At 47.8% G+C, this 12,672-nt stretch overlaps 1 long non-coding RNA gene across 2 annotated transcripts in view; it reads right to left on the bottom strand.

The window, feature by feature from the left end:
* Positions 1-12,294, bottom strand: part of LOC144095068 (uncharacterized) — a 103,564-nt gene extending 91,270 nt beyond the window's left edge. For both annotated transcript variants that reach the window (XR_013306694.1, XR_013306693.1), the window contains exon 1: positions 11,836-12,294. This is a non-coding gene — a long non-coding RNA (uncharacterized LOC144095068). The remainder of the gene's footprint in view (positions 1-11,835) is intronic.
* Positions 12,295-12,672: the final 378 nt, after the last annotated feature.

Here is a 12,672-nt window from a genome sequence, read left to right as displayed (position 1 = left end):
TCAAAAACAAATTTTCAATTTTCTGGGGATCCTTAACGTGCACTGAAATCGCATAGCACGCGGGCGCTTTTTTGCATTTCGTCTCCATCGAAACGCTGCTACCGTGGTCGGGTTGGAACGCGGGTACTGGAGCCCCACCGCAGCGGCAGCATTTCGATGTAAGCGAAACACTACAAATTAGCTGTAGTTTAACTACTGCTGAACCAGGTCAGAGATCGACAGCTGTGGTGCATGGGGCAAGTAGATACGGCTTGGCGTCTGCAACGTTGAATGCGTTCTGCACACTCCGAGGTCGCTTCGTATGGTGTAATGCCGGCGCGCCCACCCTGCCTCCCTGACAAGTGGCTGTTGAACGCGAGAGGTTGGTCACCGAATTAACGCGGCGGCTGATTGCTGCAGTGCCGCAGCCCATCTCTCTCGCTTATCACCGCCACGTACCTGAAAGCATGATTGAGGCGCCCACTAACCCAGGGAGCCAGTTATGCCCTTCCTGTCCTCAAAATCACCGGAGTCTAGGAGGTTGTCAACGCCAATGAATACAATGAACGCTGACGGCCTATAGAAACATAGGCGAGCGCTCGGTTTCGGCAGCTGCTGAGTGACGTCATAGTTGTCGCGTTGTTCAAGGTCGGTTCAAGGTCAACCGCGCACACACGGCACATACAGTGCACACGGCGCACACGGCGAAGAAGCGACTGATGGGAGTAGTAAAGCTTTCGCTTTAAAAGGCGCGCGCGTGCTGTACGATGATACTGTGCGTTAAAGATCCCCAGGAGGTCGAAATTATTCTGGAGCTCGCCACTGCACTACCGCTGCAGCACCGCTGCCTTCCTTAATTCTTTCACTCCCTCCTTTTTCTCTTCCCATGCGGCGCGAATTGGGTAACCATCGACATTAGTGATACAGGCAGTAAATACGACTTCTCGTTTCATATAACATACATGCGTTAGTAAAATTGGTTTGAAAGCTTGCTTGCGACAGGGATTCGAACAGACGACTTATGCACCTTGCATTTTATGCCGTCCAAGACTACCTTTACCGCTTAAACTCGGTTGAGGTTTCCAGCGAGATGTGGGACAGGTATTACGCTATTTTCTCTTTTAAAATGCAATTTTTGTATAAAGAAATTGGAGGATGCTTAAGCTTCGTCTTTAAGAGGGAGACGCGAGAGCGTGTCGCAGCGTTGCCGAGGAGTACACGGAACGCCATCGCCCATTCGGCGCGACGCGTGGCCCGTTGGAAAATTTAGGGCAAGGACGCCGGTCTCGCATATGTCGGCGGATACCCGAACCGGACCGTAAGGGAAGGAAAATGAAATGAACAATTGCTTTTAAGGAAAGGTAATGACGCCTGTCTCACATTTCTCGCTGGAGGCCCGGATCGCACCGTAAAGGAAAAATCAATGAATCAATCGATCAATCGATCAAGAAACCAATCAATCGATCAATCAATCCATCAATCAATCAATCAATCAATCAATCAACGCTGTCGCGTTAAAATCCATTCTCTTACGGTGCAGTTCAGGTGTCCACCGATATGCCCCATTTTTCGCTCACGGCCAAAGACGCCGACGCCGATGACACCAGCTTTTCTGCGACACGAGCTCCTTAACGCTGTGGCGTTAAAACTGTGATGCAATCGTTTCTCGTAAAGCGTTCCGGGTGGTGTCATACGCGCCTTTGTGTGCGTGAGCGTCAGTGCAGCGAGGTGGACTAAATTTTTCCCATTCCCGCACATAAGAAGTGTGTCTGCCAAATTTTTCTGCACGTGCACAGCTCGCCACATTGGCAAAGAAGCTGCGGCGCGTCATTGCGCTTTTTTCACGGAAGGCAGCGTTCCTGGCTCAGCAGGCCGAAACGCTAGGGTGCATCGATGCCAGCTCCGCCAGGGTGGAGACAACTTCAGCGGCGCCGCCATATTGAATCACACGGGATCAGCGGCGCTAGTGCCTGTAACGGCGCCGTTCATACTCTCGGCGCGCTTCACAGTGCTTTAACTTGAACGGTCTTTTGCAGCGAGAGCTACACTGGGCTACCGGTCGATCATTTCGCGGTGCATGGGAGAGGCTAGTTTTATTTCAATATGGCGGCGTCGCTTAAGTTGTCTTCACCAGGCGCTGGCATCGAGACACCCTACGAAACCCTGGACAGTGCTGCTGCCTAGTGGCGAATTTCTTGTTTCCGACTACTGCTTAAATTCCAGAGTGCGCACCTCAATTTAGTGCCTTCAAATCTAGTGGCGTCCCAAACAGGTATCTCGCATCCTAAAGTGCATCTTTACTCAAGAGGCGGCGCTGATTTCTACGCGCTTCTGCGTTGAAAGCTCTGCAAAAATCGCTACACAGAGGCGAGGGGGGGGGGTCTTGCTAATACACTCGTTTTTCTCAGTGTTTTAATCGGATTACATATTACGCGATAGCGGAATATGTAATCTGCTTAAAACACTGATCTGCTTTAAACACTGCTTAAAACACTTAAAACATTCGGTCGAAAGGCCGTCGTCTAATACCCCTGTCACACGGCGCGTGTAATGTCATTCTCAGCGAATGACATTACATTTGAATGGCGTTTTTTTTGCTGCTACACGGGCACAGTCAATGGGATTCACAGCTAATGACATTCGCCCAGTGAATGAGTTTCCCGAACTGATGCACGCGCGACCTGTGTAATCTCGACGACAGCGACTTCATGAAAATTTACAAAACTGATTAGTGAAAACATAATATAAACAATAAAAACTTTTACTATAATATAATATATATAATAATATATAATTATAATATATATAATATAATATAATATGTAATATAATATATATAATATATAGTATAATATATTATATACTATAATATATATTATATAATATATTTGAAATCTTTTTTTGACGTACAGCAGGATGTCTGAAGGAATTTGTACAACTATATTCTTCTTCCCAGTCACCGACGGTCCCTGTCGGCCATGTTTGTTTACAACTCGTTCTCGGTATTGACAGTGCGGACGAAGCGTGGTTGGTGTGACTGCATTTTCGCGTGCCATCTGCCATGGAAGACAGCTGCACAGCCTCGTCAGCGCAAAATCGCAAGCCGAAGGCGCATTGGACCGATGAAGAAACGCGCGTACTTCTCAAAGTCTGGGAAGATCATATCGGCGATCTGCGCCGGGAGAAGCGCAACCTGCAGGTGTACGTCGCCATGGCCGAATGTCTTCGCGCGCAAGGTGTGCAAAAACGTCGGAAACAGGTACCGGTAAGTGAAAACTTACGTCCTACATTACAAGCGCTCAGCTGCTGAAAGACGCGGGTTCGATCCTGGCCGCGGCGGTCGCATTTCAATGGAGGCGAAATGGCAGGGCCCTTGTGCTATGCAATGTCAGTGAGCGTTAAAGAACCCTAGGTTGTCGAAATTCCGGAGCCTTCTACCGCGGCGTTTCTCATAGCCTGAGTCGCTTTGGAACATTAAACGCCATAAACCAAACCATCTACATTACAAGGCGCCGTCACCGTGTGCGTGCCGTTTTCAGCGGTCGGTACAATGTATGGTACCACGCGCACACGCTTTAAAAGAGGCTCTGAAGAACAATCGGCCTGTGCCTCGCCGTTCACACGGCGCTTATTTTAAGTAATCTGTGATGCAATCTGTCCTCAGATTCCTTTTGTCCCGCCAGCACATGCGCCGCTACATTGTAGTGATACACTTAATACAGCTGGGTATGCAAACACATCGTTAATGCATTTGTTTTTAATTTTTATTACAAGACCCGTTAATTTGACTGCTCTCGAAGTACTAGTTCATTTCACAGTGTTTTTATTTGTTGTTTATGCGTCCGACGACCACCGTTTTCTTATGACTCGGGCAAATTAATTTCATTTGAAACTGCTCAAGTGTCGAAATATGTGAAAAGCTGCATTTGACAAGTTCTTGTGCAAGTGGCATGAATACAATACATTCCTGGGCAAATATCACTACCAGACAGCATACCAACAACAGTTAAATGCTTTTCTAGTACCAGTGATGTTGTAGAGTCCTGTCAAGAATATAAATTAAATTGCAGAAATCGCATACCTTTCTTGCAGGAAACAGCCGCAAGACAACTGGTCAACGCGCTATTACGTGGCGCTATTACAAGGAAATTGCCCGCTCTCTTGGTCGCCTGCCCGTCAACGATAGCAGCCTGATGGATGAAAAAGTGGATGACGAAAACGTGTCTGTCGAAATGGTAAGTACACGTCTGTAGAATAATGCAGGGCTTCTGCAAACCCATTAAGATAATTCCCAGGTATATGACACATTGATCTCTGGTGTTCGTCTGGTGGAATGGCACATGATAAACGTGGCTTGTTTATTGATTCATCACCCTCAGCACCCCTTGTGGCTGGGTAAAACTGTGCACATGAATTCAAATTGGGCATGGTAAGAGCATAAGAGAAATGTCAAAGCCACATAATGCTAGGGTAGGATAGAATATTCGATATAGAAATGCGCACACTATGCGCGCTGAGGTGAAGGAACGCATGCAACACGTAGCTGTGTTTCACTTCCTTAGTAACATCCAGGAGAGTCATTGCAAGCCAGCTTTTCGCACACAATTTTTTCTCTTTTTCAGCTAATAGACAGCATACAGCAGGAGCCACCGTCACCAGCTGATGACGAGTCGTCGATGACTCAGGCTGCAGTCTCCGAGCCACCTACGCCACCACCATATGATTCGAGATGCCAACCCTCAGCCCTCCCTCACCCTCTTCACCTTTACTGGCAGCACCCAGCACAGACCACAGATTACAAACAGCACCACCAAACCGCGAAGCCACCGAACACCACCACCAAACACCAGCACCAAACAGCCACCAAACAGCGAAGCCAAGCAGGCATGCCACACAAAAGAGCCTCTTACAAGACCTTGTCAATACAAATCGCGAGTTGTACGCCGACCTCAGAAGAAGCCGGAGAGAAGAAACGGAGTTGAGGAGAATGGAGATGGAAATTCTCCTGGAATCAACAGCCACCGAGAAACAGTTGATGAATTCACTCCTCAAATATCTGGAGAAATAAAGTATGGTCATATTCAATTCAATTCCATTTATTTCCCAGAAAATTCTGGCTGGCTGCCTGGACTAAAAGCTGTAGGTATACAGCTTGACGAGGCCCAGGCAGCCGTTACAAGGAACAGGGGCAGACTCAGTTCAAAATCGTTACATGCACAGAAAAAAAGGAGCAGATACAGTTGAAAATCTTTACATACACAAAATTAAAAAGCGGACACATAGTCGGGTTGCAGTTTTCACAAAAACAGGACAGTCAAAAAGCACAAAATCATAATGAAAATACGGAAGTGCAAAAAACAAATTTGCAAAAACATACAAGTGAGCAGCTGTACTTGGGTGCGAAGAACTCAGGAATTATTTCTGAAGAAATAAATTATGCAATGCTTTCTTAGTAGGGTTATTTATATCTTTATATCTATTTAAAATTATTAGAACGATTAGGGAAAATTAATAGGGGAATCCCCCAAGGTGGAGTATAATTGTAATAAGGAAGTAATTACTCATTGGCATCCACCCAATGCCGTATGGCTGCACTTGGGTGGATGCCAATCAGTAATTACTCCCTTATTAGAAATAAAGTACGTTCTTGAGCTCCTCATGGGTCACTAAATTTACTGGGCCCGCTTCCAGAAATACTCTGCAAGTGCAGCCCTCCCGTCCTGGCCGTCTCCAGTACATGCATCACTGTTGTGTGACGGCTGCTGGTACAGTGCATTGAATGTGTGCATGTCTTCCCACTGCTCGTCCACGTTGTCTCAAAAGGCTTCGCAGATGTTGTGAAAAGTACAGGACGGCTTAATGGCCTGCTTTGCATTTGACGGTTTACACTCCATTCTCTTCATAATGAATCTGAAGCGTGCCTTCACTCGCCCAAATGCATTTTCCACAATTCCCCTCGACCTGGATAGGTTGTAGTTGAAGAGAGCTTGTTTCGAACCGCATGGGGCATTTGAAAATGGCTTCAGCAAATGGGATGTGAGTGGAAAGGCTTGGTCACACAGAATAATTGGTGCAATAGGTGTCCCTTCAATGACGGAGACTGGAGAATTGAAGCGGTCACTATCCACAATTCTCCTCAGCTTGGACCGCCCATACACATGGACGTCATGGCATCTGCCTGGGCTTCCCACGTTCAAATAGAGGAACCGGTACTGGTGATCGACAATCGCCAGCAGTATGATGCTGTGCCTGCATGTAAGAAGTGTTTATCAGCATGGTGCACAAACCGTCTGAAGTAAATTAAAAAGTTTTGATCAGTTTGGCAACATCATAATAACAATAATTGGTTATTGAGGGAAAGGAAATGGCGCAGTATCTGTCTCATATATCGTTGGACACCTGAACCGCGCCGTAAGGGAAGGGATAAAGGAGGGAGTGAAAGAAGAAAGGAATAAAGAGGTGCCGTAGTGGAGGGCTCCGGAATAATTTCGACCACCTGGGGATCTTTAACGTGCACTGACATCGCACAGCACACGGGCGCCTTAGCGTTTATAGCGTTTTTCCTCCATAAAAACGCAGCCGCCGCGGTCGGGTTCGAACCAAGTTTAGAAATACTGAGGACAGGAGTGTATATAGAGAAATATTTGGATTTACTGCGGTTTCCTCCTATGGAATGTTTTTTACACCTGAAAAACACTAATTAATGATGCTTTTCCGGTCGACGCTTTCTTTTGTGAGCGGAATGTCTACCTGAAGCAACTAGTATTTCAGTTTGGGTTGCTAGGTTTATCGAAAATGTTTACTGCATTACTATGAAGGAGAAAAAAGGCACAAACGCTAGCTTTTATCAAGCAAAACAAACAAATTGAGGATGTGTGTTCTATTTATCATGTGCAGAAAAAAATGCTTATCTGTCAGTGAAGGAGCTGATACAGCATTCTGCATATCAGTAGACATACTGCATATGATTCTGTATAACAAATCATTTTTTTAAAAGGAAACCTGAATGTCGCGGTACCTAATAAACAAGAATTTCTTGGTTAATGCCGTTTTTAGTCATTTACTGTTTATCCCTGCACTGATATAAAATTCAAAGGCAATATAAAAGAACGTACCAGCCCTTATAGTTGTAACAGTCTGCTGCATCTTTCTTGGGCGATGATATGGCGAAGTGGCACCCGTCTAGCGCGCCGATGGCCTGAGGAACACCAGTGACAGCGTAGCACTCCCGCATGGGCTGGGCCATCTGCCGTGGCATGTGCAGCCAGGTGCTCTCAAGGTTTTTGACGACTGCTTAACAAAATTCTCTGAATACAGTATTCACAGTGGGCCGGCCAATGCCAAAAAAATGTGCAATTGCCCTGTATCAGCGCTGGAACACAGGCGGTACAATCCCACGGCAACGCTTTTCTCCATAGTAATGGGCTTGCGCATGTTCGTGACCTGGCGCTGCAAGACTGACTGCAGCGATTCCACCACGTACCTGAACGTGGCAGGGCTCATGCAGAAGGCGTGCTTAAAATGATGGTCACCCAGGTTAGGCAGAGTGTCCTCAAACCAGTTTTCATTTCTTGGAAACGCCCATCTTTCTCGGATGATTCCTGATGAATTAGAAGCCCAAACAGTGACCGACGTTAAAGTATTGGCAAGCAGACGCTGTTCCAAATCCCTCGTAGTCCTCGCGGATTTATCAATAGCAAGCCTCACTCGCTTCAGCCGGTTCCGACGTTTCATTTTCAGCAGCTGGAGAACAATTAATGCTCGCTTGAACTGCTCATCATTCGTCACGGTCACAATTTCCACAGCTCTCCATATTGCTGACTACGGGAGGCATCACAAGCGGCTTTCAGCCTGTCTTGCTTTGGATAGTTAAGCGGCTCTGTCATGGACTATTGCTGACCTTTAGCATTCCAATATATTTTTTAATAGCATGTCAATCTTTAGCATTATATTACTAACAATAAACAGAACATGCGTAAGGAAAAATCATAATTTGTTACGTTTTATCATCATCCTAGTTTGCCGATGAACATCGCCATCAATTGCAAATATCGGTGAAATGACATTTCCTATGGCCGTGTAGACAGGAAACGTCACATCGCAATTACATTCACTTTGCCTGTCATTTCCTGCAAATGACATTACACGCGCCGTGTATGGGAAAAAAATTTGGAGGATGCTTAAGCTTCGTCTTTAAGAGTGAGACGCGACAGCGTGTTGCAGCGTTTCCAAGGCGTGCACGGAACGCCATCGCCCGTTCGGCGCGACGCGTGTCCCGTTGAACAATTTAAGGAAAGGACGCCTGTCTCACATATCTCGGTGGACACCCGAGCCGGGTCGTAATCCCGGGAAGGAAAATGAAATGAAAATTGGCTTTAAGGAAAGGAAATGACGCCTGTCACAATTCTCGCTGGACACCCGTACAGCGCCGTAAGTGAAGAAAAGTCCCTTCCTTTACGGCGCGGTTCAGGTATCTATCGAGATGCACCATTTTGCGCTCACGGTCAACGCCACCGACTACACCGGCTTTTCTGCTACACGAGCTCCTAAACGCTTTCGCGTTAGAAAATTCGAGATCACTTCGGTAACCAGCATTGGAGTAATGCGAAAGCATTGGCGCCTCCTCTACAATCGTAGCCTGTAGTAACTACTCTTTGCCTCTATTGATCGTATTTACTCGAGAATTTGTGCAATTCGTCTAATTCCCACCACGATTATTTCCAATTTTTCAAATTTGGCGCCGCGCGCTGGCTCCGCCCACACTTGCGGTCCCGAGGTACTACACTTCCGACGTTTCAAATTTGGCGCCACGTTTGCTCTGGCCACGGCCACATTTTGCGCATTTTTAGCTCTAACTGCCTATTCATCCGATCGTCACCAATTTTTTTGCGCCGCATTCTCACATCATCCTCTTTCGATTATAACCACGTTTAGACGCTATCTTTCTAGTTACCAACATTGGCTGTGGACTCGTTTTGATGACACGAAACCACCGACATAGCCTGCTAAAGCTTTTGCTTTAAAAAAAGTGAAAAAAGGGGATTCAGTGGTATGAGAATGCTCAGAATTAAATGCCGATTCTTTGTGGTGCGAATTTAGAAAATTTTTATTGCGTAATTTATCAATTCAGTAAAAAAATGGAAAACAAATGAAACATTATTCAAAGGTGGAATGGAACGCTCAGAATGGAAGGCCTCACGACTACGCTATCGCGGCATACCCTTAAGGCGTTGCTGAAGTGTACTCTCCAGTTGTAACTCGGCAGTGTTAAGAAGCTTGTGTCGCAGAAAAGCCGGTGTCGTTGGCATCTTCGGCCGTGAGCGAAAAATGGCGCATCTCGGTGGACACCTGAACCGCACCGTTAGGGAAGGGATTTTTCTTCCCTTACGGCGTGGTACGGGTGTCCATCTAGAAAATTGAGACGCGTCATTTCCTTTCCTTAAAACCAATTTTCATTTCAATTTTTTTCCTTCACGTCGCGGACCGGTTTGGGCCTCCACCGAGATCAGTGAGACAGGCGTCCTTTCCGTAAGAGAATTTATTTTCGTTTTTCTTCACTTACGGCGCGGTTCGAGTGTCCGGCAAGATATGTTTCCTGTCCTTAAATTGTCCGGGCAGGGGGCCGCACCGATGGACGATGGTGTTCCGTGTATTCATTAGCAATGCTGCAACACGCTGTCGCGTCCTGCTCTTAAAATCTTAGCTTAAGCGTCCTCCAAATTTTTTTTTTCAAGCGAAAGCTTTACTGGCCTCGAGCTTGCGACTTTGCCGTGGCGGTGCTCCGAGGAGTCTCATGACGTCATAACGCGCACCTCGCCGCGGCGCAAAACCGATCTGACCAGACCGGCGGCGGCTGGCGCCATCGCCGCGAAATAGAGACGTGCTCCAGGTCTCCGCCAATACAATCAGAGTGCGCCGAAGCCGCCGAACGCGTCGGCGGTCAAGCGCAGTTGGACTATATAGGGTCTTGCTTGGGCTGACGTCACCGTGCAGCCCGCGTGAGCGTGTTACGACGGAGTGTCAACGCGCCTTAACAGACCCTGCGCTGAACCGCTAACCAACGTATTCGGTGGCGGCATCCATGGGAGCCGCTGAAATCCCGCGCACACTCACTGATGAAAAGAAAAACATGTCCCGAGACTCGGATATCGAACCATGCAGGGCTTTGGGCGTTTGAGGCGGAGACGCTACAACGCCATGACGGCTCAAGCTTTAACCTTGAATAAAGGCGCATCTAGTGAATGTACTCTTCCGATGCAGAACAGAGCTAGGCTATCAGCAATTTTTTTTCCCTGTCGGTCAGTATTTTGCTACGCCACTTAACTTTCCACAACGTAACAGCAGCGGTGGCGGTGTTTCGATAGAGGTGAAAAATAAAAGTCGCCTGTGTGCTGTGCGATGCGAGTGCGCTTTGAAGATCCTAGGTGGCCGAAATTATTCTGGAGCCCTCCACTAGGACACCTCTTTCTCTCGTTCTTCCTACACTCCCACCTCTCCCTTTTCCGTCACGGCGCGGTTCAAGAGTCGACAGAGAAGTGAAACATTTTCCGCTCCATTCATTTTCCGATAACCCTATAACCAACCAATCCACAAGGGAATGCTCGGGCTTGACCTATAACAAATTTTTTACAAAGAAAATTAAAAATTCGACTTTGAAAAAAAGTAATAGCGCAGTAATTATCTAACATCTCGGTGGACACCAGAACCGCGCAACAAGAGGAAGGAGGAAGGTGGGAGTGAAAGGGGAAAGGAAGAAACAGGTGCTGTAGTGGATGGAGGGCTCTGGAGTAATTTCGACCACCTGGGGATCATCAACGTCCACTGACATCGCACAGCCCAGGGACGCCTTCGCGTCTCCATCGAAACGCGGCCGTCGTTGCCGGGTTCACACAAGGGTAATCCGGCTCAACAGCCGAGCGCTAACCACTGGGAACTCTTTAAAATGAAGAAACGCGGCCTGCAATTCAGTTATGGGGAGCGCTTGAGAATTGATGCTGCTGAGTGCCAAGCACTGACTTGCACGCGCCCACGTGTTCTCTGTACACATTGCTTACTGATGTTAATTAAGCTGCACTCCCATGAAAAACCATAAAAGGCTGGACTTGTCGTTTCTCTGCCAAGTAGAAAATTGAACTTTTTTGAGGAAAGGAAATGGTGCAGCAATTGTCTCACATCTCTGTCGACACCCGAACCGCACATTAAAGGACAGGAGGAAGGTGGCAGTGAAAGAAAGGTTCCGTAGTGGAGGCCTGCGCAATAATTTTGACTACGCGGGCTTCTTAAATGTGCACTGACATCGCAAAGCACATGACCACCTTTTGCGTTTAGTCTCCATCGAAACGCGGTCACCGCGGCAGGGTTCGCACCCGGGAACTCTGGCGCAGTAGCCAGCAACACTAACCACTGAGCCACCGCGGCGGGTCCAGTCAAGTAGCGAATGCATCGTGTCGACGCATAGATTTTATGAGCTGCGCTGAGGATAAGGCAGCTAACGACACGCCTCCGCAAACAGTACTGATGCTTTCACACGAAACGCCTGCCTCCACAGAGGTCTAATAAGAGGCTTTCAGGATTCAAAGCCGAGTGCTCTGCTTGTTCATCCTTGATTTATTCGGCGTCTCTAATAGCCTGAGTCGCTTTGGGACGTTAAACCCCCAGAAGCCAAACCAAACCTGATTTATTGTATGTTTCCAGGCACGTCTTCGATTTCAGAAGCCGCAATAAATGCACGATCTTGCCAATAGCGTCACACAAGCGCTTGCAAGTACATTTTCAGACACGCTTTGGAACACACCGAGACTCTCTCTGATATAGTTCGCAGAGTATCCTGAATTTCTAATCACGCCGCGTACTCACTTCTTCTGGCTCGTCGGCGTCTCTGGTACGCTGCAGGTATTGTCCGCAAAAGCCATGAGAGCGGGTCAAAGGTTTGCAGCCGCCACGTAGAGGAACCGAGTGCACAGAAGGCGGGCGAAGGCAGCTGTGTCGTCGCAGGGGCAGCTGGCGTGTCTTGGACCGAGGCTGTGTACCGCGTGGCACCGAATGGAACGCGTTCTCAGACACGAGCGAGCCGCTCAGCGAGACGTCTTCGTCACGTGGTCAGCGACGCACCCGCTGGCAGGCATGATGCCTGCGCGCCCAAAGCGTCGAGGTCCGCTAGCACGCGGGATGCATTATCATCATTCGTCGCCGCGTCCTCGGGTTCTCTCTCCCGTTCTTTCGTTAAAGGGAAAAAAAATAGGGGTTGCAAAAAACTGCTACGTGGTTATCACCTTCTTCGGAGCTGAATCGCGAGCGATGACTCAGCAACGTCGGTGGCTGCCGCAGCGAAAAGGACGACGTTTCCAACTGCGCGCTTATCATCGTCTTCGTTAGCTTGCACATTGACGCCTTGAAGGTTCGCGGCGGAGCCAAGGTTTACAGTACAAATCGTATGTCTTAAATTGCTTGTCCTGACCGGTAGCGTTATCGGCAAAAAAGTAGCGTGCGAAAGATTGAAGTCTACGCTACAGCATAGGTCGAATAAGGGTTCCTAATGGCGTCATGCAGCTGGCGTTAATAATAACAATAATTGGTTTTGGGGGAAAGGAAATGGCGCAGTATATCGTTGGACACCAGAACCGCGTCGTACGGGAAGGGATAAAGGAGGGAGTGAAAGAAGAAAGGAAGAAAGAGGTGCCGTAGCGGAGGGCT

This window comes from Amblyomma americanum, chromosome 6 (genome assembly GCF_052857255.1).
Source record: "Amblyomma americanum isolate KBUSLIRL-KWMA chromosome 6, ASM5285725v1, whole genome shotgun sequence".
NCBI lineage: Eukaryota > Metazoa > Arthropoda > Arachnida > Ixodida > Ixodidae > Amblyomma > Amblyomma americanum.
Note: the sequence above shows the minus strand (reverse complement) of the source record. Positions and strands in the feature narration are given on the sequence as shown.